A 20,692-nucleotide genomic window follows, 5' to 3' on the forward strand; every position below is an offset into this window, starting at 1 on the left:
AAGTACACAAAAGCATAACCACTTGTAGAGGATGCACGCATGTGACAACGTACGCCAGACACGTGACTAACTTATGTGATTGGACACGCGAATGCAGGTTCACATCTCTGAAAGTTTGCAACTTGAAGGTTCGTATGTAGTAGATTTATTGTAGTTCCAATTGTACTGAGTTCTGACTACACTACTAGCTGTATAGTCTGGGCAGGTCAACAACCTTTATCCACCACACCCTCAGATTTCCCCTCCGTAAAATGCAAATACCCTGCAGCTGGGCAGAATGAATATCCTCAAGTGCAGAAACAGTAAGCCTAGGGGAGAGTCCTGGTGGCCCAAACAAGAACCAGCTACCGCTGAGAAAAGCGGGAAGAACAGCGGAGCTCCCTGAGGGCGAAGGTCACTGCCAGATGCAAGTCCCAACAAAAAATAGATCCCCCTACATGCGCAGCGCCATGATTCTTTGCACCCTTGTAAAGTGTCCGGTGGGCAGCAAGAGCTGGGGCTAATTTAGGGCCGTTATCCTCTGTTTCTTTTGAAGTAGAGCCCCTCATTTCTCAGAAGATCTCACAAAAATTTGCTTAATAGAAATCTAAGCTTGGAGAATTCTCAGGACTACAGTGTACCCACTAGTTCCCTCCTCACCCGCGACCCCCAGGGCCCAGGAGAGACGCCAGCCCCGGCAGGACCCGGAGACCTTCAAGTTACTACACTTCCCAGAGGACTCTGCGCAAAGAGAGGGGGCCGGGCAGCGGCTCGCTTCCCCCGCCTGCACAGTGCGGGATGTTTTAATCACAGAGGTGTCGCCTTCCTGGCGCTCGTCAAGGTCCCCACGCACCCGGAACAGCCCCCATCTAATCAGCCGTGAAGAAATAAGCGCAGCAAGACACTCTAGGAAAGGTAGTTTCCAAAAATATTTCTGGGAAACGGAGGGAGGCAGCGAGGTTTGCCAGCCAATTAAGAGCCGGGCTCGGGGCTTGTCACGTGACTCGCGCTGTCAGCTGCTTTGGGGCCTTGGCTTGGCTGCGGGAGGGGGCGTCCGGAGCTGTGGGCAAAGCTACTGCCGCCGCCTGGTCTGGCCTCCTCAGCCCCTGAGCCGTCCCCGCTGGCCAATCACAGCGCTGACCGCATATGTGCATATATTTGAACTTGGCGCTGGAGGACCTTGCAGTGCTCATCTCCTGCCTTGGCCTGTGCAGCAGCCAAACTGAGGCACTGGAGTTGCTTCAAAGCTTTATTGGATAAAACCATTCATCACCTGTTGGGTTCGCCTCATCTTTGGGGACCTTTTCTACTCTGTGTTCTGATTCGGCCACTGTGTCTTCACCCATGACCTTGTCGCCTCCGAAATTTAAGTCCTGGGACCCGTCTATATCTCGTTATCGGCCGCCTCTAGTTTCATTTCTTTCCCTACCCAGCCTAAATCCTCAGAATCCTGTCCTGCCTCATGTGCTTTTGTAACAACCCCAGACCGTCGATTAATACAATCGCCTGCCTTGGGGTCGCTAGGTGCTTCTGGAGGGGGAAAGATACAACACCAACTTAACAGATTGGTGCCACTGGGATCAAGATCTCAGCTGTCAGCTAAACTCTAAGCTCCGTGGGATTGGCACAGCACTGGGAGGCCAAAAAAATAGAGGCGGAGAGTTTGCTGCTGAGACCTCTGGTGGGAGTACAAGGCTTTGCAAGGGCTATTTTTGTCGCATCCCACCTCATGTTTGTCCTATTAGAGCCTGAGAATGAAATGTAGAGCAAAGCAAAATATTAGTGATGAGAATATTCTAGAATGGCACGTTGGTGAGAAAGTATCAATAGAAGATCCTGTAGAGACTCAGACAAATGTTAAGTAACATGAAGAATGAAATGAGAAATAGCAAGAAAGCATGCAAAGATGCTAAATTGGTATAGTTAAAAGTTTTAAATAAACTCAGAGAGCAAGATAAAGTCCTTTAAAAAGCATTATGATGGAAAGGGATTGCGTGTTTCTGATGGCCAGCCTTCCAGAAAGATTAAAAGATTATACCCAAAAATTCCTTTGAGAAGTGGCAGGTGTAAGAGGATCCTGGAAATCAGTAAGTAACCTGGCTTCAAAAATATAATTTTGAAAAAGGAGGGTTTTCATGAGGGGAAAAGGAGATCCAAAACAAATATGTCTGGACATATCAGAGGCCCCTACTGTGTTGTATCTTAGGAGCAGAATCCCAAGTAGGCTGGGCTCCTGCTGTCACAAAGGCCATTAAGCAGGCTTTGGAGCCCCAGGGGGAGACCACACATGGTCTGAAACTTCTCAGGAAGTGTGCTGTCAAGCACTGGAGAGGAGATTTAGTTTGATTTTGTTCTCTCACAATGATTATGTGTTATTAATTTATATCTTTCTGTTCCTCTATAGTATAGGGTCCATTTGTTGTGTAAAAAATCCATGAAGTACCTTAAACCCTATCTAGTGTTTTCACATACCACATTGTATTTGATAAAGAAAAGCAGCACTTTGTTATAAAGCAGAAACTAACACACCATTGTAAAGTAATTATACCCCAATAAAGATGTTAAAAAAAAGAAAAAAGAAAAAAGAAAAGCAGCAAACTTGTCTGTTAACAGTCAACTGGAAAGGGTATTGCTTTGAAAACAATCCAATTTATTACACATCTGTATATCAACCTTGCCACCCGATTCTAAATTTAAATACTTCTGTTAAGAACTTCCCTGGTGGTCCAGTGGGTAAGGCTCCACGCTCCCAGTGCAGGGGGCCTGGGTTCGATCCGTGGTGGGGGAACTAGATCCCTTAGTTGCATGCCTCAACTAAGAGTCCACATGCCGCAACTAAGAAGTCCGCGTGCCGCAACTAAAGATCCTGCATGCCACAACTGAGACCCGGCGCAGCCAAAATAATAAATAAATAAAATTTTTAAAAAATAAGTAAATAGGGGCTTCCCTGGTAGCGCAGTGGTTGAGAGTCCACCTGCCGATGCAGGGGACACGGGTTCGTGCCCCAGTCCGGGAAGATCCCACATGCCACGGAGCGGCTGGGCCCGTGAGCCATGGCCGCTGGGCCTGCGCGTCCAGAGCCTGTGCTCCACAATGGGAGAGGCCACAACAGTGAGAGGCCCGCATACCGCAAAAAAAATAAAAAAATAAAAAAAAATAAGTAAATAAATACTTGCTGTTTACCAACAGGAAATTACAGCTACATTTACATATGTCTGTGGGGGAAATGCCTGCAGAGAATAACCACATCTTTATATGCAAAGCAAATATCCGAAACCAAAGAAAACAATTCTGGAATCCCAGGCTGGACATTAATATTTTAGGAGTAGAGCACAAGATCTTCAATAAACAAGAAAACCTACACGTTGTAGAAAAAGAAATCACATAGATATCAATTTTCCTTAAGGTAGAGCGATTCATCTCATATTGTTCAGGACCACTTTGGTTGGTGGTTTTCAATTCTTTGCACACCAATACTTTTGTAAGTAAGAGTTTATTTCTAGAAAAAATGAAATTATAATGAATTATAAAATACAAAATAGTGATCCCATTTTTTAATGATTAGAGTCAACATACATAAAATCACTCTAAAGTTGCTATAAGGGAATTCCCTGGCGGTCCAGTGGTTAGGACTCCACGCTGTCACGGCCAAGGGCCTGGGTTCAATCCCTGGTCGGGGATCTAAGATTCCACATCCCACAAGCCATGTGGTGCAGCAAAAAAAAAAAAAAAGAGAAAGAAAGAAAAAAATTGCTATAAAAGTTTTGAAACAGTCTCAATTCTATATTTAATTCATGGAAGACCAGATAATCAACCCCCCTTGTCCAAGGACTATATTTCATATAGCACTAAGATAAAACATCTAAAAATGGAGATCTTTCAAAAGCATATCATTCTTTGGCTCAAACTTCCATTATTTTTATAAGACTGACTTTTATTGTCAGTATATGAATATACCACAATTTATTTACCCATTGTCCTGTTGACAGACATTTGAATTGTTTCCCATTTTTTATTATTACAAACAATGTTGGAATGAACATTTTTGTAAATGCCTCCTCATGCACAAGTGCAAGAACCTAGGGTATAAACTCATGTTATCCTATGTGATTCATAGACCCATGAGTGAAATTGCTGGGTTGAACGATGTATGCATTTTCACTTTTAGATATTGCCTACTTGATCTCCAAAGTGCTTGTACCAATTTACGTTGACTTCAGCAGTGTGGAAGGGTTCCCAAGTCTTCGTTTGATCACAAACATTTAAAATTCTCAGACTTTTTAATTATCCCAACCTGCTGGATATGAAATAGTACTTCATATGGTTTAGTTTGCATTTCCGTAGTTAATAATGAGGTTGAGCATCTTTTCATACATTTATTAGCCATTCTGGCTTCTTTTTCTATGATTTACCTCTTTATCTTTTATTCTTTTCTTTTTTTTTTTTTTTTTTTTTTTTGCGGTACGCGGGCCTCTCATTGTTGTGGCCTCGCCCGTTGCGGAACACAGGCTCCGGACGCGCAGGCTCAGCGGCCAGCGGCCATGGCTCACGTGCCCAGCCGCTCCACGGCATGTGGGATTCTCCCCGACCGGGGCAAGAACCCGTGTCCCCTGCATCGGCAGGCGGACTCTCAACCACTGCGCCACCAGGGATGCCCTTTTATTCATTTTTTTATTGAGTGTTCTTAATTTTTGATTTATAAGTTATTTATATATTCTGGATTTGAATCTTTGGTCAATGATGTATGTTGCAAATATTTTTTCACAGTCTGCAGTTTGTCCTTTCGTATTTTTAGTGATGTCGTTTGATACGCAGGCATTTTTTTATTTTAATGATGTTGACTATCAGCTTTTTTCTTTATGGGTTGTGCTTTTTGTAATTTATTAAATCTTTGCTCTAAACAAAGATCATAATACATGCTCTCCTATTTTCTTCTAAAAGTTTTCTCTTCTTCCTGGGTTCTTAAATTCCACTTGGATTTTTGTATTTGGTCCAAGAAAGTGTTTCAGTTTTATTCTTTCCTATATGAATAACCAATTACTCATCTTCATTTTTGGAAAAATCTGTCCCTTCTCCACTGATCTGCAAAGCCATTTTGTTAAAGATGTCAGATGTCCCTCTATGGCTGTGTTTCTGGTCTCTGTATTCTGTTCCAGTGGTGTAGATATCTACCCCTGATCCATTGTCACAATGTCTTAATTACCATACTTTATGGTAATTACTTATTTATTATAAAATATTTATTATAAAATATTTATTATAAAATAAGTCTTGTTGTGTGCTAGAGTGAGTCCATCATCCTCTGCTTCTTTCTCATGTGTGTCTTACCTGTTTTTGTACATTGCCATTTACATTTTAGAATTGGCTTGTTGAGTTGCCAAAGAAACATGTCAGGATTTTTATTGTAATTGCAAAAACATCTATATATTCCCTTGGGGAATCTTTATGATACTGTTTCTGTCCAGGTTCACAATATGTTTTTCTCTTTATTTAGATCATCTTTAAGATTTTTCTGTCTTTTTAAAAATAATTCTTAATAAAGGTTTTAAACATCTTTTGTTAGATTTATCAAAAAGTCCTTTACAATTTTTTAATGCTGTAAATAACATCTTTTTAAAATTATATTTTCCAAATCTTTGTGTCTGAATTATAGGAAAACAATTGAATCACCTTGCTAAACTCTCATAGTTTTTCTAATAATCTGTTTGTAAATTATCTTGGCCTTTTCTATGTAGACAATCATGTAACCTGTGAATGATTGCATGAGAATGATGTGCAGTAGACTGAGTACCCACATCCTAGATGCCTGCATCACAGTCTCCTAAACCTGTGACTATGTTATCTTACGTGACAAAATGGACTCTGTAGATGTGATGAAATTAAGGGTCTTGAGATGGGGAGATTTTTCTGGATTATCACAAAGTTCCTTTTAAGAGGCAGACAGAATTTGTCATAGACAGTGAAGGCTATGTGATGACAGAGGCAGAGAGAGATGATGTGATGATGGAAGCAAGGGTTGGGGTGATGTGCTTTGGTGATGGCAGAAGAGGCCACAAGCCAAGGAACACAAGCCGTCTTTAGAAGCCAGGAAATACAAAACAGATCCTTCCCAAGAGCCTCTAGAAGGAACAAGCCCTGCTGACACCTCAGTCCCATAAGACTAATTTCAGACCTCCAGAAGTGTAAGAGAATAAATTTGTGTTGTTTTAAACCACTAAATTTGTGATAATTTGTTATAGCAGCAATAAGAAACTAACACAGGATGTGTGGAAGATACACTTTTTGATACTTGTCTGAACTTGTCTTAATTCTTCTCTCTAATTTTTGAGTTTGGCTCTCGAATTCCAGGCTGGAATCTTGTTGCCTCAGAACAAGATATGTTTTTTTTCTCCCTTTATGATCTTTATATCATTTCTTTTTCTTGTCTTACTGTACTGGCCAGACTGTCCAAATGCAATGTTGAATAGAAAGATTTTATAGGACACCCTTGTTATCTTCCTGATTTTTTTTAAGATTATATCCTGATTTTTTAATTCAAATGTATTTGACATATAATATTGTATAAGTTTAAGATGTACAATGTGTTGATTTGATAAGTCACCTTCCTGATTTTAAAGGGAATGTGTCTAATACTTCACCATTTGAGTATTTTATATGTATAAATTATAGGTAGAAAATTTTCATCAAGTTAAAGAAATTTCTTTCTTCTCCTAGTTGGCTAAGATTATTTTTAGCATAAATGAGTGCTGAATTTAATCAAATGCCTTTTCTGTGCCTATCAAGATAATCATGTAGATTTTCTCCTTTAAGCTATTGTTGTGATGATTTATAGTAATACTTTTTTTTAAGTTGGACAAACTTTGCATTAATGAGGTAAGAACAGCTTGCTTCTGCTGTATTCACCTTGCTAAATATTAATTCAAAATTTCACATCTATGTTTATGAGTCAACCGGGCTATAAATTCCTATCTTCGGCTGTCCTACTCGTGTTTTGGTTCAGGGTTTGATAGCCTCACAAACTGAGTTGGGGAGTGTTCCTATCCTACTATTTTGGTCGATTCTTTTCATTTTAGAACTTAAGCATTTACTTACAACTACAGAAGATACAGATTTGATTCTCTTAAATTCCACGCACTCTTACCCACAAACATACTTTCAATGCCTTCATTCTTCCTATGTAGTTGTTTTGTAATTTTGGGTTCCATCAATATTCAGGATTATGTAAGTAGTATATACTCATGAGCCACATTGTATATCACATTTACATACCCTTTCCTACACAACTTTTGGTTTTCCTCGGAGTATAGAAGTGGGATCTTGGTTGGTTGGTTTTGGCTTAGTTTTCTATGTGCCGATCAGTCATTCTTCCTGAAGCTGTTGCACTAAACTGTAAATCTCCTCTCCATTCATTTAAGTATTAGGCAACGGTCAGCTGTGTGTTTTTCATGGAGAAATCTCTCCTGGAGTTTTCTTGTTCCCTTGCTCCAAACTGGATTGTGCTGTGCCTGCTTCCTGCTGCTTTGGGGAAATTTCCCTCAACTAGCATCCTTTTTATTCCTTTTGCCTCTTTTCTGTCTTGGAATCCCCGTGTCCTGGTTCCCATGATTTCCTCTTTCTTGATTTACGGGCTCATTTTTGGTGGAGCACAATTCTCTCATTTTGAGAAGGGATACACAGAAAATAAAATTTTTAAGGCCTTACTTGTTTGAGTTTATCTTAATTCTGTTCTCTCATTTGCTACTTTCATGGGCCTAGAATTCTAGATAGGACTCTTGTTCCTTCAGAATCTAGGTTTGTTGTCTTCTAATTTCAGTCTTACTGATGAGAGGACCAACTGTTTTTTAATATGAGTTGTCTTTCCTCTCTTATCGTTTGTATGATATCTCTGATGTTCTGAAATTTCGTAAAGATGTACTTTGGTGTAGGGTTTTTCCCCCCTCATTGCATTGGACTCTAAGGCTCTATTAATCTAGAAACTCATATCCCCAATTCAGAGAAATTTTCTTATAGTGTTTGTGTGAGAGAGAGAGAGACAGTCAGAGAAAGAGAGAGAAAGGGAAACATTTGACATATACTGGGTTGACCAAAAGTTCGTTCAGGGGCTTCCCTGGTGGCGCAGTGGTTGAGAGTCCGCCTGCCGATGCAGGGGACATGGGTTCGTGCCCCGGTCCGGGAAGATCCCACATGCCGCGGAGCGGCTGGGCCCGTGAGCCATGGCCGCTGAGCCTGCGCGTCCAGAGCCTGTGCTCTGCAATGGGAGAGACCAAAACAGTGAGAGGCGCGCGTACTGCAAAAAAAAAAAAAAAAAAAGTGCGTTCAGGTTTTCTGTTAACATCTTACAGAAAACCCGAATGAACTTTTTAGCCAACCCAATATATAAGAATACGAATAATATTAGTTATGAAGCATCATAGTAAAATAAACACCCATGAACCCACCACCCAACTTAGGAAGTAGGATATTATCAATACCTGGAACTTCTCTATGTGCTTTTTTTTTTTTTTAAATATTTATGGCTGCGTTGGGTCTTAGTTGTGGCATGCAGGATCTTCGTAGCGGCACGTGGGATCTTCTGCTGTGGCGCGCGGGCTCCTCGTTGTGGTGCACAGACTTCTCTCTAGTTGTGGCGAGTGGGCTCCAGAGCGTGTGGGCTCTGTAGTTGTGGCGTGTGGGCTCTCTGGTTGTGGCCCACGTGCTCAGGAGTTGTGGCGCACGGGCTTAGTTGACCTGCATCATGTGGGATCTTAGTTCCCTAACCAGGGCTCAAACCCACATCCCCTGCATTGGAAGGCGATTCTTAGCCACTGGATCACCAGGGAAGTCCCCCATGTGCTCTTTTCTGATCCCATGCCCTGCCTTCCAGGGCCACCCCTCATGCCCTAACACTCCACCAGCCACATAACCACTCTCATGACTTTTCTCCTAATTCACTTGCTTTTCTTTATTGTTTTACTATTCATGTATGTGTCGCTAAACTGTACCTTGCTGACTGTTGCTTGCTTCTGAACATCGTAGAAATGGCATCACACACAGAAACAGCACTCTTCTGTGGCTTGCATCTCCTTCCACATTGTTCCTAAGAGTCATCTATGCACATACCTATAGTTTAGTATCGTTTCATTGCAGTGTAGCATTCCATTGTATGAGATAGTACAATTTATTTAACTATTCTCCAAAGGAGAATTAAGTTATTTCCTTTTTTTTTCCCTATCATGTCTACTAGTCCGGTCATTTCCTTTCCTCATTTTCTCTCTTCTCTGAAACTTACATCAGTCAATTGTTGAATCTTCTGGGCTAAGCCTTGAATTCTATTAGCTCTTCTGTCCTGTTTGCTCTTTCTTTGTAGTTTTTTTCTACTCTCAGAATTTCTCAAATTATGCTCTAAATCATCTATTGGCTTTTTTAAATTTCTGCTAAGATGTTTTGAATTTTTTAAAGCTCTTATTCTAAGTTCCTTTTCTTCTGTTACTCCTGTTTGTAGTTTTCGTAGATACAAATATCATGGAAGGGGAAATTTCCCCCTTTCCCCTCTTGAGTTCTTTTGGCTGCTCTAATAGTTAAATTGACACAAGACAGATTAACAGGAGAAGAAAAATTAATTTGTGATCACAGAGGTTTCATAGAAATAAGACCCTCTAAGTGACCAAAGCAGACTGTTTATATATCATTTTTAGACAAAGAAATACATAATTATTTGTGAGGATTTCATAAATCAGCGGGGCTTGTGCTTAAGGTAACAGACTAAAGAATAAGTAATGAAGTTTGTTTATAGCTTTCTTAGCCTTGAGTTCCCTAATTCTGGTGATAAGGTTGCTTTCCTCCTGGTTTGGAAGGGTACTTTCATATGGGAGAATTATTTCCCACTTTTCAGGGAGTTAGAGTGGCGTTTTCTATGTAAATCATTTTTTTACCAGCCGTTTCTCAAGTAACCTTAATTGAAAAGAATCAGTATGCCATGCAGACATATTTTGAGGCAGCCTGCCCTGGGTCCCAAAACAAACAAGGTTTAGAATCCTCTTGCAATTTTCTGCATTCCCTGTTTCCTCCTAGGGTGGTTGGTTGGGTGATTAATGTATTTAGGTCTCTATCTTTCGTGTTAGAAACTCCCCTCTCATGTCAAGGGATGCTTAGCTGTTGTCTCTGACATGAGTAAAGGCACCACAATTCTGAGTCCTGGGTGCATGGGTGGGGCTTGTCTGCACGTGGGCTTTACAGTAGGCTGATCAGTTGGGCACTCGGCTATTTCACCAGGGAAACACCAGATGCTAATAGGTCTTTTCTCTTGGCCTAGTCGATTTCCAAGAGAGGAATCTTCCATTCTTCCTCCCAGAGGATGTAAGCTGATCTACCATCATTCTGGCTGCTGGGCAGGGAAAGTGAGTGAGGCGTTCGCCACCCACCTCCAGGTAGGCTTTCACTGAATGCCCATTTTTAGCCCTGTTCTCAACTGTGCCTCGTGTCTCCGAGTCCAGAACCTCTTAGTTTGACTTGCCCATCGTCTTCCACTGCAGGGGCGGGCAGTCGTCTGGTTGTGTGGGGCGGGAGTGGAGGTCTGGGGGTCTCCCTGTGCCTCAAACAGATGCACAGCCAGGACTCCCTTCCTATTTTCAGTCCTACCCCTCATCCCCATCTTCAGGTCTGTTCCAGTTGGAGTCCTGTGGCAAGGAGTCCACCTGCTGCCTCTTACTGTGCACGACCTCCCTTCTCAGGGTTAGATTTCAGCCTTCTCTGTTCTCCTAAATCAGTTACCACTGACTTTTCAGCTTTTCTTGTCATCTGTCTTCTGTTCCTGCATCCTCTCCAGCCCTCTTGGTCCTTGTGGATACATGCTTTTTCCCTGTTAATTTCTCTACTCTCATTCTGAGGCTTTGGGGACAAGGTGGAAAGAAATGCACGTGTTTTCAGTGTCACTGCCTCCACAATGCACAGGCGTTGGAATGTGGAAAATACCCGAGAGGAGGAGCAGAGGAAACTGCAGGAAGTCTGCAGCAGCCTCCGGTTCTCAGAGCCTTGCCATGGCTGGCCAGATGCCTGACATGGTATCCAGTTCTGTGGTGAGCAGAGAGGAGTTCTCTGCGCGTGTGTTCAGAACAGTGACACTTGTGCGGAGAACAGCAGAGGAGGGTGCTGTTGAAATGAGGAAAGAGAGTCAGGCTTGGCTGGAGCAAGCGCAAGTCTACTGGAAAAGCATTGATGGCCAAGATCCAGCTGTATCTCACCCATCCCATTCCCCCCGTTAGGAGAGTTAATCCCAGGGGAGGCACTGTTGCACACTCTTGAGGGACAGCCCAGGGTCGCAGAGGTCACCAGCAGCCCCTCAGACTCAAGGGGTCCATGTGGCTATGACTCCAGTCCCTGAGGGTACCTTCATGAAGTGGGGAAAACAGCAGATTTCTCATCCTCTGTCAGAGGGCCATCCCCAAAAGCCAGGACTTGGGCAACAACAACACTGGCTACCTTGCTTCCAGCATGGGGTAGATAGCCACAGACAGGAGAGCTGTGTCTCAAACATGATGCTAACTTGCCCTTGGCATCTAGCAAACCAAAGTCAGGTGGGGCAGGTTCTGAAAGGGAACAGAGCAGTAGTCGCCTGTGCAGCCAGGGCTCCATGACCTGGGGTGGGGACTTTATTTCCCCCTCTAGGAGGGGAGCTGAGTAGTTCCACGTGCAGGTTCTGAGGGGCTGATCCCAGGACTTGGTGTGAGTGCTCACCCTTCCTTTCCGACCGTGAGCACCCTGCAGCCCTCCTGAGATGCTAACCCATGCCTGAGAGAGGCTGGAAAATGGGAGAAGGAAGAAGTATGCTCTGGGGTATTTTCAATACCACCAAGCAAGTCTTCCAGCTCTTAGCAGATACCAACTGGGTGTCCGACAGTTGAACTCAATTCTGACTGTCTACCTAGAGATAGCACCAGAGGCCACAGTTTAAGGGCTCAGTCCTGCAAGACTGCCCCCAATTCAGATGTGATGCCAAAATTCGGCCTCTGTACACCAGTACTGAGTTCAGTCTCGGAGACAGTTTTGAGTGAAGTAGAAAAGAATAGCTTTATTGCTTTGTCAGGCAAAGGGGGCCACAGTGGGCTAATATCCTCAAAACTGTGTGCTCTGACCTGGAGAGGGTAGTGAGGAGTTTTATCATAATGGTTCAAAGAGGAGGGCATGATCAGCTCACGGACATTCTTCTGATTGGTTGGTGGTGAGGTAATTGGGAGTCATCATCATCATCAACCTTCTGGTTCCAGCTGGTCTGGAGTCTACATGCTTGTGGGCAGCATACTGTTAACTTCTTTCACCTGGTGGGGCTTTTAGTCTCTGCAAAACAGCTCAAAAATATTGTTATGTGTATCCCTTGAGGGGGAACCAGGACCCTGCCCCAAGGCTGCTCTATGTTTTTTGACTGCTCCTCCCTTGTCTCCACATCCCTTCCCTTCCCTGATTAGGGACTGTTTGAACCTGTCCTTTAGAGCTCAGGGAAGGTAATGGAGGCTGAATGAAGCCTATTTCATACAAACAAAACTCGAGGGACACAGAAAGGCTTTTTTTTTTTCTTCTTCAATCTTTATTTTATTTTATTTTTACTGGCAAGCCTCCAATGCAATGATAAATTGGAAGTGTTGATACAGCGTATCCTTGTCCCTTTCCTGATTCCACAGAGAATGTGTTCAATAACTTACCAGTAAGCATAATGTATGCTGTAGTGTTTTTCACTTGTAGATATTCTTTATCAGGAAAAGGAAGGTCCCTTTTATTCTTAGTTGGCTATGAGATTTTATCATGAATGGGTATTGTCTTTTGTCAAATTCTGCTTCTGTGCCCGGGAGCCCCACAGGGTCCTTTTCGGTTTCAGGTGTAAGTCCAGGTTGTCACCTCTGCTTCTGACCGACCGGCTATAGATTGGTTAGAACAGCTCACAAAGCTCAGGGAAACATTTACTTACATTTACCAGTTTATTAAAAAGGATATCACAAAGGATACAGATGAGCAGCCCACGGAAGAGGTCCACGGAGGTGAAGTCAGGAAGCGTCCTGAGCTCAGGAGCTTCTTCTGTCTGTGGGTCTAGGGTGCTCTGCCCTCCCAGCAAGTGGGTGTGTTCACCAACCCAGAAGCTCATCAAATCTCCTTGTGCAAGAGTTTTTATGGAACTTGATCTGCAGCCCCCAACTCCTTCCCTTAGATCAGGGGGTGGGACTGAAAGTTCCAATCTTGTGAATCACTCAGTCTTTCTAGTGACCAGCCCCTTCCTGAGGCTATGCAGGGCCCCCTCCCCCAGGTCATCTCATTAGCATAAACTCAGATGTCGTAGAGAGGGCTTGTTGTGAATAACAAAAGATACTCCTATCCCTTAGGAAAGTACTGGGATTTTAGGAGCTCGGCTCCCGGGACCAGGGATGGAAACCAAGTATATTTCTCATTATACCACACGTGCCAACACCATATCCTCAGTGACAGCTGCTTCTGCTAAGGGGTGGCATGACTCCCATCAGTGAGGAAATCATCCTCTACACGGCAACCTTTCCCTCGCAGAGATGGGGAAGGGAGGGGAAGGGAAAGGCCCCGAAGCAGATACTATTGGTGCTGTGCCCAGAGCCCCCAGGACTCCTGGGCTGTTTTTATGCACACTAGGTCTCCTAGTGATGTCGCTCCCAGAAGCCTGCACCTGATCTCTTGGTAGAGAACCTAGGAATGTGTGTCCCACCCACCCCCCGCCAGGACTGACGCCGAATCTGGCCTCTGTACCCCAACACCAAATTAAATCTCAGAGATAGAGATTTGGGTGAACTAGAAAAGAATAGCTTTATTGCTTTGCCAGGCAAAGGGGCTCACAGCGGGCTAATGCCCTCAAAACTGTGTGTCCCAGCCCCGGGGGTTGGGGTGGGGGGAGGGTTGTGAGGAGTTTTAGTCAAGGGGAGGGGTTGCTGATAAGGATCCTGGTGCCTGCAGGACCTGCATTCCTTCAGTCTAGAGATCTTCTGGCATCAGGTGGTCTCGTGATCTGTGGTTCTCGAGGTTATTGAACTATGACCTTCTCTCTGGAACATCTTCCGTTTGGTGGGGGGTTTAGTTCTGCAGAAGAGCTCAAAGATATTATGTATATCCCTTGAGGAGGAAGCAGAACCCTACCCCAAGGCTGCAGTATTGTTTCTTCACTGCTCCTCCCTAATCTCCACATCCCCTCCTTCCCCTGATTAGCAACTGTTTGAACCTGCCCTTTGGAAGGCAGAGAAGGGGACACAGAAAGGCTTTTGTGCCCAGAAGCCCCACAGGGTCTTGCCCGGTTTCAGGATTAGCCCTTAACAAATGACTGAAAACATGGGGGTATAGCCCTCCAGCTTTCTTGCTCCTTTGTTATTTACTTATTTATTTATTTGGCTGCACCGGGTCTTAGTTGCGGCACTCGGGGATCTTAGTTGCCACGTGCAGGATCTTTATTTGCGGCGTATATGCGGGATCTAGTTCCCTGACCTAGGGATTGAACCTGGGCCCCCTGCATTGGGAGCGCAGTCTTAACCACTGGACCACCAGGGAAGTCCCTGTGGGGTTAATTTTAAAATGTCTCCAGAGTTCCCATGAGAGATTGCTCCAGGCCTGCCCCGCCTTGGGACTCTGCTTGCTCTGTTTCCTTAGCCTCCTTTCTTCCCAGGTCTCACTTCCCCACTCACTGCCCAACCAGTTTTTTTTTCTGGGAACACTTCTTTTTTTAAAATTTTATTTTATTTTATTTATATTTATTTTTGGCTGCATTGGGTCTTCGTTGCTGTGCGCAGGGGCTACTCTTCATTGCAGTGCGTAGGCTTCTCACTGCGGTGGCTTCTCATGTTGCGGAGCACAGGCTCTAGGCATGCAGACTTCAGTAGTTGTGGCGCACGGGCTTAATTGCTCCGCAACGTGTGGGATCTTCCCAGACCAGGGATTGAACCCGTGTCCCGTGCACTGGAAGGCAGATTCTTAACCACTGCACCACCAGGGAAGCCCTCTGGGAACACTTCTTAAATAAATAATTTTTACATGAATCCTCTTCTTCAAGTCTCTGCTTCTGGAAACTCAATCTAAGACAGCCTTATCTTTCAGAGTCCTTGCTGGTTCTTGGCTACTGCAAAGTGGGACAGAGTGGGCAGCCCTTTGTTTATAAAGCACTGTAAGCATGCTGCAGATGTGAAAGGTAGACCCTGAGATGAGGAAAGGGTGGAGACTTAAATTGTTGTTTCAAATCAAAGGGAGAGAATTGGGCTTCTGAAGGAAACCTGGAGGGGTAAGAAGAGGCAAAAGCTGGGAGTTTGAGGTGGAGAAGGGGATGAGCCACAGGGCAGTATAAAATGTCTCTGTTGCACCAGACCTTCAGTAAGGACTGCTACTCATACAGACACTGTGTGGGCGTGATGTTTGGGGTAAGGCTGCTTGGGATGCGATGCTGCAGTGCGCACCAGAAGGGCAGGATGAGAAGTCAAGACGTCCTGAAACTGAGCTCATTCAGTGGAAGCAGGGATTCTGAGCCAGAGAAAATATAATCCACCACACGTGCACTGCACGCACGCACACACACACACACACACACACACACACACACACGCACACGCACACGCACACGCACACGCACCAGTCTACCAAGAGGGGAAAGGGGGATAAGATTCCTCCTCTGAGATCTGAGTTATGCATGAAAAGGACAAACTTGAAATAACTGAAGGATAAGTTCTAAAGTCATTGCAAGAATATCCAAAGGCAGCTACAGCATAGCAACAGCAGTTCCCAGTGAAAATTGATAAGGTGACTCCCACAGCAAACAGGAGTTCATGGAAGGTGGGGGAGGCAGCGTCATCCAAACCCACCACAAGGGTCTTACAACATGGCACCACCACCCCACGTGACCTGAGCTCTTTCCCTGCAAGCCCAGCCCATGACAGAGTCAGGCAGCCCTCCTCCCTCTGCCCTGCTCACCCAGGGTCTCAGCAGCAGTGCCAAGAGCCCTGCCCCTTCCCTGCCTCCCTCTTCTCCACCCTGCTGCCAGCTTCCTCTCCCTGTGTGCCAGGGTCTCAGCGGCGGGTGTTCCAGGGTGAATGAGGTCTAATGTGGTCGGGAGCTGGGAACCCGCCTCTCAATCCACTCCCATCTCTGACTCTTTCCCCTTTTAAGTCTTTATTCCACAAACATTTATTCACCACAGGCAACTCACCAGGAACTGCTGTCTTTGTTCTGTCTCCATCCCTGTTCCTGTTTCTTTTTTACTCTCTCTCCCTGACTCCATTCCTGACTCTTTTTTTCCTCCTTTCCTCTCTTTCTCTCTCTACCTTTCTCCCCTTCCCTCTCTCTATCCCTTCTCCCAGTCCTGGCCCCTTCGAATTAAATTGTCCTGAATCTCTGAAGACAGATGACACAGCAAATTTGACAGTGCCCACAGTAACTGACAAGTCACAAAGCAGTTTGTGGTAACAAGTCCTTATTTTTGTTGTTGTTGTTATTAGGAATAACCGTGTAACAAATGTGATTTTAGATCTTTATCTATGTCTCTGATTAATGCCTTCAAGAGCGCTCCCTAGGAAGAGTATTTTTAGGTCAAAGGGTACAGGCATTTTTAAGGCTTGTGATATAATTGGAAAATCGCTTTTTCGGGAATATTGCACATGTAACTGGACTTCTTTAAGTTCATACCAACCTCAGATTTGAGATGGGGTCACACATGTTTCTCCAAGGTCCTTGAAGACACTTACGTTCTGGAATATCTCTGTGGATTGGTTGGTTTGCAGAGGACATGCCCAGTCCCCTTTCTGCACACTTAAATATTCATTTGTTGATTTGTTCAGCACACACTTATATCAAGCATGTGCCATGTGCTAGTAATGACCCTGGACTAGACTTTGGTGATTTTTTTTGGCTACACAGCATGGCATGTGGGATCTTAGTTCCCCGAGAAGGGATCAAACCCATGCCTCCTGCAGTGGAAGCTCAAAGTCTTAACCACTGGACCACCAGGGAAGTCCCCTAGACTTTGGTGATTGAGAGTTTTGCCAGAATCATGGGTGACTCCTTCCTTCAGACTAGGCACAATTCTGGCATTTGGTATTTTTTAAATCAACAATGAGAATTTTCTTACAATGCGAGACAGAGCGTGATCAAAGATCATTTGACCAACCATTATTTTCCTACCCAGACAGTCATAAACAACATTCAGTTCTCACCCACACTGCCTTCAGACTTTATTGGTCAAGGCTTCTCGTTTTTCAAACATCAAAACAGCTTTGGATGTCCTATAATTTTTTTTTTTTTTTTTGCGGTACGCGGGCCTCTCACTGTAGTGGCCTCTCCCGTTGCGGAGCACAGGCTCCAAACGCACAGGCTCAGCGGCCATGGCTCACGGGCCCAGCTGCTCCGCGGCATGTGGGATCCTCCCAGACCAGGGCACGAACCCGTGTCCCCTGCATCGGGAGGTGGACTCTCAACCACTGCGCCACCAGGGAAGCCCTGTCCTATAATTTTTAATCACTGCTTGCTATAGACTGAATGTTTGTGTCCCTCCCCAAATTCATGTGTTGAAACCTAATCCCCAATATGACAGGTATGAGGAGGTGGGGCCTTTGGGAGGTGATTAAGTCATGAAGGTGGAGCCTTTACCAATGTGATTAGTGCCCTTATAAAAGAGACCCCAGGGAATTCTCTGGCAGTCCAGTGGTTAGGACTCCACACTTTAACTGCTGAGGGCCCAGGTTCAATTCCTGGTTGGGGAACTAAGATCACACAAACCATGTGGCGTGGCCAAAATTAAAAATGATAACATAAATAAATAAATAACAAAGGAGACCCCAGAGAGTTCCCTCACCCCTTCCTCCATGTGAGGACACAATTAAAAGAAGGTTGTCTATGAACCAGGAAACAGACCCTCACCGAACACCAAATCTACCAAGTTCCTTGATCTTGGACTTCCCAGCCTCCAGAACTGTGAGAAATAAATATACGTTGTTTGCAAACCACCTTCTCTATGGTAATTTGTTATGGCGGCCCAAACAGACTGAGACACTGCTTCAAAGAAGGGAGGTGCTTTGCCCCCTTTATTTCCTCCCCGAGGGTAGAATTCATGGGTCGTGATCCCCAACCATATTATTCTCCCTTTTCTGAGGTAGGTTCAATGGCCGGCCTCTCTCTGTTATCCAACGGGTGCATGAAAATATCAAGCGTTATATATTCAACTTGTTGCAACCTGTGCTCACATGCTCACAGATTCATAGATTTTGGTGTAACTTGCTCACTAATCACAAATTTTAGCTATTCAGTGAGTGTCAATGGATGTTTTTAGGTTTCCAAAGAGGAATTCAACTACAGGTCTCCCAGAACGTTTAGATGCACTTAGAAGCTTAACAGTGCATGTTAATCAGATAATCACCATACAGTATGATAAAAGCTTTTCTGAAGTTGTACTATATGGGAGGTAGGATTTGAGGGGGAACCCAGAGGATAAGTCCAAAACACAACAAGCAAGGGCGAAAGACCTTATTAACTGTGTATCAGTCAGCCACTGCTGCCTAAAAAACACTGAAATTATCTCAGTGTCAAGCAACAATACATATAGTATTAGTAAATTTCTCACTCAGGTGACTGGAGGTTTGCTGGGCATTGACCTTGATCTTGTCTGGGCTTACATGAGCATGGCTCTAAGCCATGGATTTGGTTCAGGTCTATTCCGTGCATTCTGGACCTCATGTGTACTAATATCCCATTGGCCAAAGTAGGTCATATGGCAAAGCTGACAATCAAGGTGCAAGGAAATACATTCTTCCCATGGAGGTGTAGTGAGAAGCAATGAATATCTGCTGAATAATCATGTAATCTACCACAAGCAGGATCTTATAGAACCAAGGGATGTTGTTCTAGGGAAAAGTAATAGGAACGACTAGAGAGGAACCACATCAGGAAAGACAGGGGGACACAAGGATGTGTGAGACATTTTGGGAATTGTGGGTGTTTTGAAGGACAGATGCACAGGGCACTTGTGAGAGATGTTGAGTATGTGTAGGAAGCTAAGTCAAAAGAGGGAGACAGGAGCCAGTATTTCAGGGTTGGAGGAAACCTAAAAGATCTGGATAGACTGGGGCAAGAGAAGATGCCTGCCCTCCCTTTTGGATTTTCAGGGGCTCCTGCTCTGTCTTTTGAAGTCTCTACTTCCTGGATGGGGGGATCCTTCCACTAATCCTCTGTGCTCTCTAGGCAACCAATATTACCTTCTCTTCACCATCCAAGTGAAGAACTGCATTAATTCTCTTTTTCCTCATCACCTCCCATGCCCAGCATAGCATCTAGTAAATGTTTATTATATATACCCCAGAATATGTGAACAACTGGGAATTCTTTTTTCAAAATTACTTTTTTCTATTAAGGCATACTTATTGAAAGAATGGCACAAATCGTGAATAGGAAAGATGCATAGCCTGTTGGCAGAAATATCCACCCTCACACTTGAATCAATAGCATTTCAGATTACATGCAATGTAATTACATAACTAGAATCTTATATTGTTATCTTTAACCAGCTTTTTTTATATCAACTCAAAACATAAACCTATCACATACTGTTTAATGGCTGCATTGTCTTTTATTATGTGGCTATAACATCATTTATTCAATCTCTTAATTTTCACTGCTAGAAATGATATTCTGAAAAATATACTTTTAAATATATATCTACGGGCTTCCCTGGTGGCGCAGTGGTTGGGAGTCCACCTGCCGATGCAGGGGACGCGGGTTCGTGCCCCGGTCCGGGAGGATCCCACATGCCGCGGAGCGGCTGGGCCCGTGAGCCATGGCCGCTGAGCCTGCGCGTCCGGAGCCTGTGCTCCGCAACGGGAGAGGCCAAAACAGTGAGAGGCCCACGTGTTGCAAAAAAAAAAAAAATATATATATATATATATATATACACACATATGTATATATATATACCTACTGGACTAGTTATTTGTCTAAGCATAAATTGCTAGAAGTAGAATAGTTTGTTGAAATGCATACCCACTTAAACTTTTCATACATATTGCCAAGTTGCCTGCCAGAATGGCTGTATCAACATGCATTCCTATCATTGATGTCTGAAAGTAGCTTTCCCTCACATACTTGACATCACTGGGTATTACACACGTAGCTAATGTAAACAGTTTTATTTCGTTGTTATTATAATGGAATAATGGCATTTTTATGTCTTTGTGAAAAAAACATATTTTTTGAACTGGAATTCTCCCAGCAGAGTCATCAACAAATGTGAGAGTAGAACACAGATATTTTAAGAAAGAGGACTTATTAAAGATAGAAATGGAAATCAATAAATTAGAAAGCAAAAAAAAATAGAGAGCTGGCTCTTTTAAAAAGGAAGCGGTAAAACAGAAGAAGAAAAATTTCGAACTATCAAGCATGAGCAAAAAAATAGGGGATAAAACAAAAAAAAAAAAACCACAATGCCCAATGTTAAAATTTATGTTATATGTCTAAAAATTTATCTGAAATGGCTTTCTTGAAAATATAAGTTCCTAAAATTGATTCTAAAGAACCAAAACCCCTTGATAAAATGGAAAAGGTTGTAAATAATCTAAGCTCACAAGCAACAGGACCCAGATGGTTTTATGAATGAGTTCTAGGAAATCGTATTTTAAAATACTATTTCTGTCATTTTAACTAGATATTTAAACTAGCACAGGAAAAGATGTAATTTATAATACAAAAATGCAGTGTGTTTTATAATACA

General features: G+C 43.6%; 1 long non-coding RNA gene across 1 annotated transcript in view; it reads left to right on the forward strand.

Annotated features, from left to right (window-relative positions):
* Nucleotides 1-766: 766 nt before the first annotated feature.
* LOC132505998 (uncharacterized) overlaps nt 767-20,692 on the forward strand; it is a 58,806-nt gene continuing 38,880 nt past the window's right edge. Inside the window, exons 1-2 of the long non-coding RNA XR_009535670.1 lie at nt 767-894; nt 10,271-10,385. This is a non-coding gene — a long non-coding RNA (uncharacterized LOC132505998). The remainder of the gene's footprint in view (nt 895-10,270; nt 10,386-20,692) is intronic.

The sequence above is a fragment of the Lagenorhynchus albirostris genome, chromosome 15 (genome assembly GCF_949774975.1).
Source record: "Lagenorhynchus albirostris chromosome 15, mLagAlb1.1, whole genome shotgun sequence".
Classification (NCBI taxonomy): domain Eukaryota; kingdom Metazoa; phylum Chordata; class Mammalia; order Artiodactyla; family Delphinidae; genus Lagenorhynchus; species Lagenorhynchus albirostris.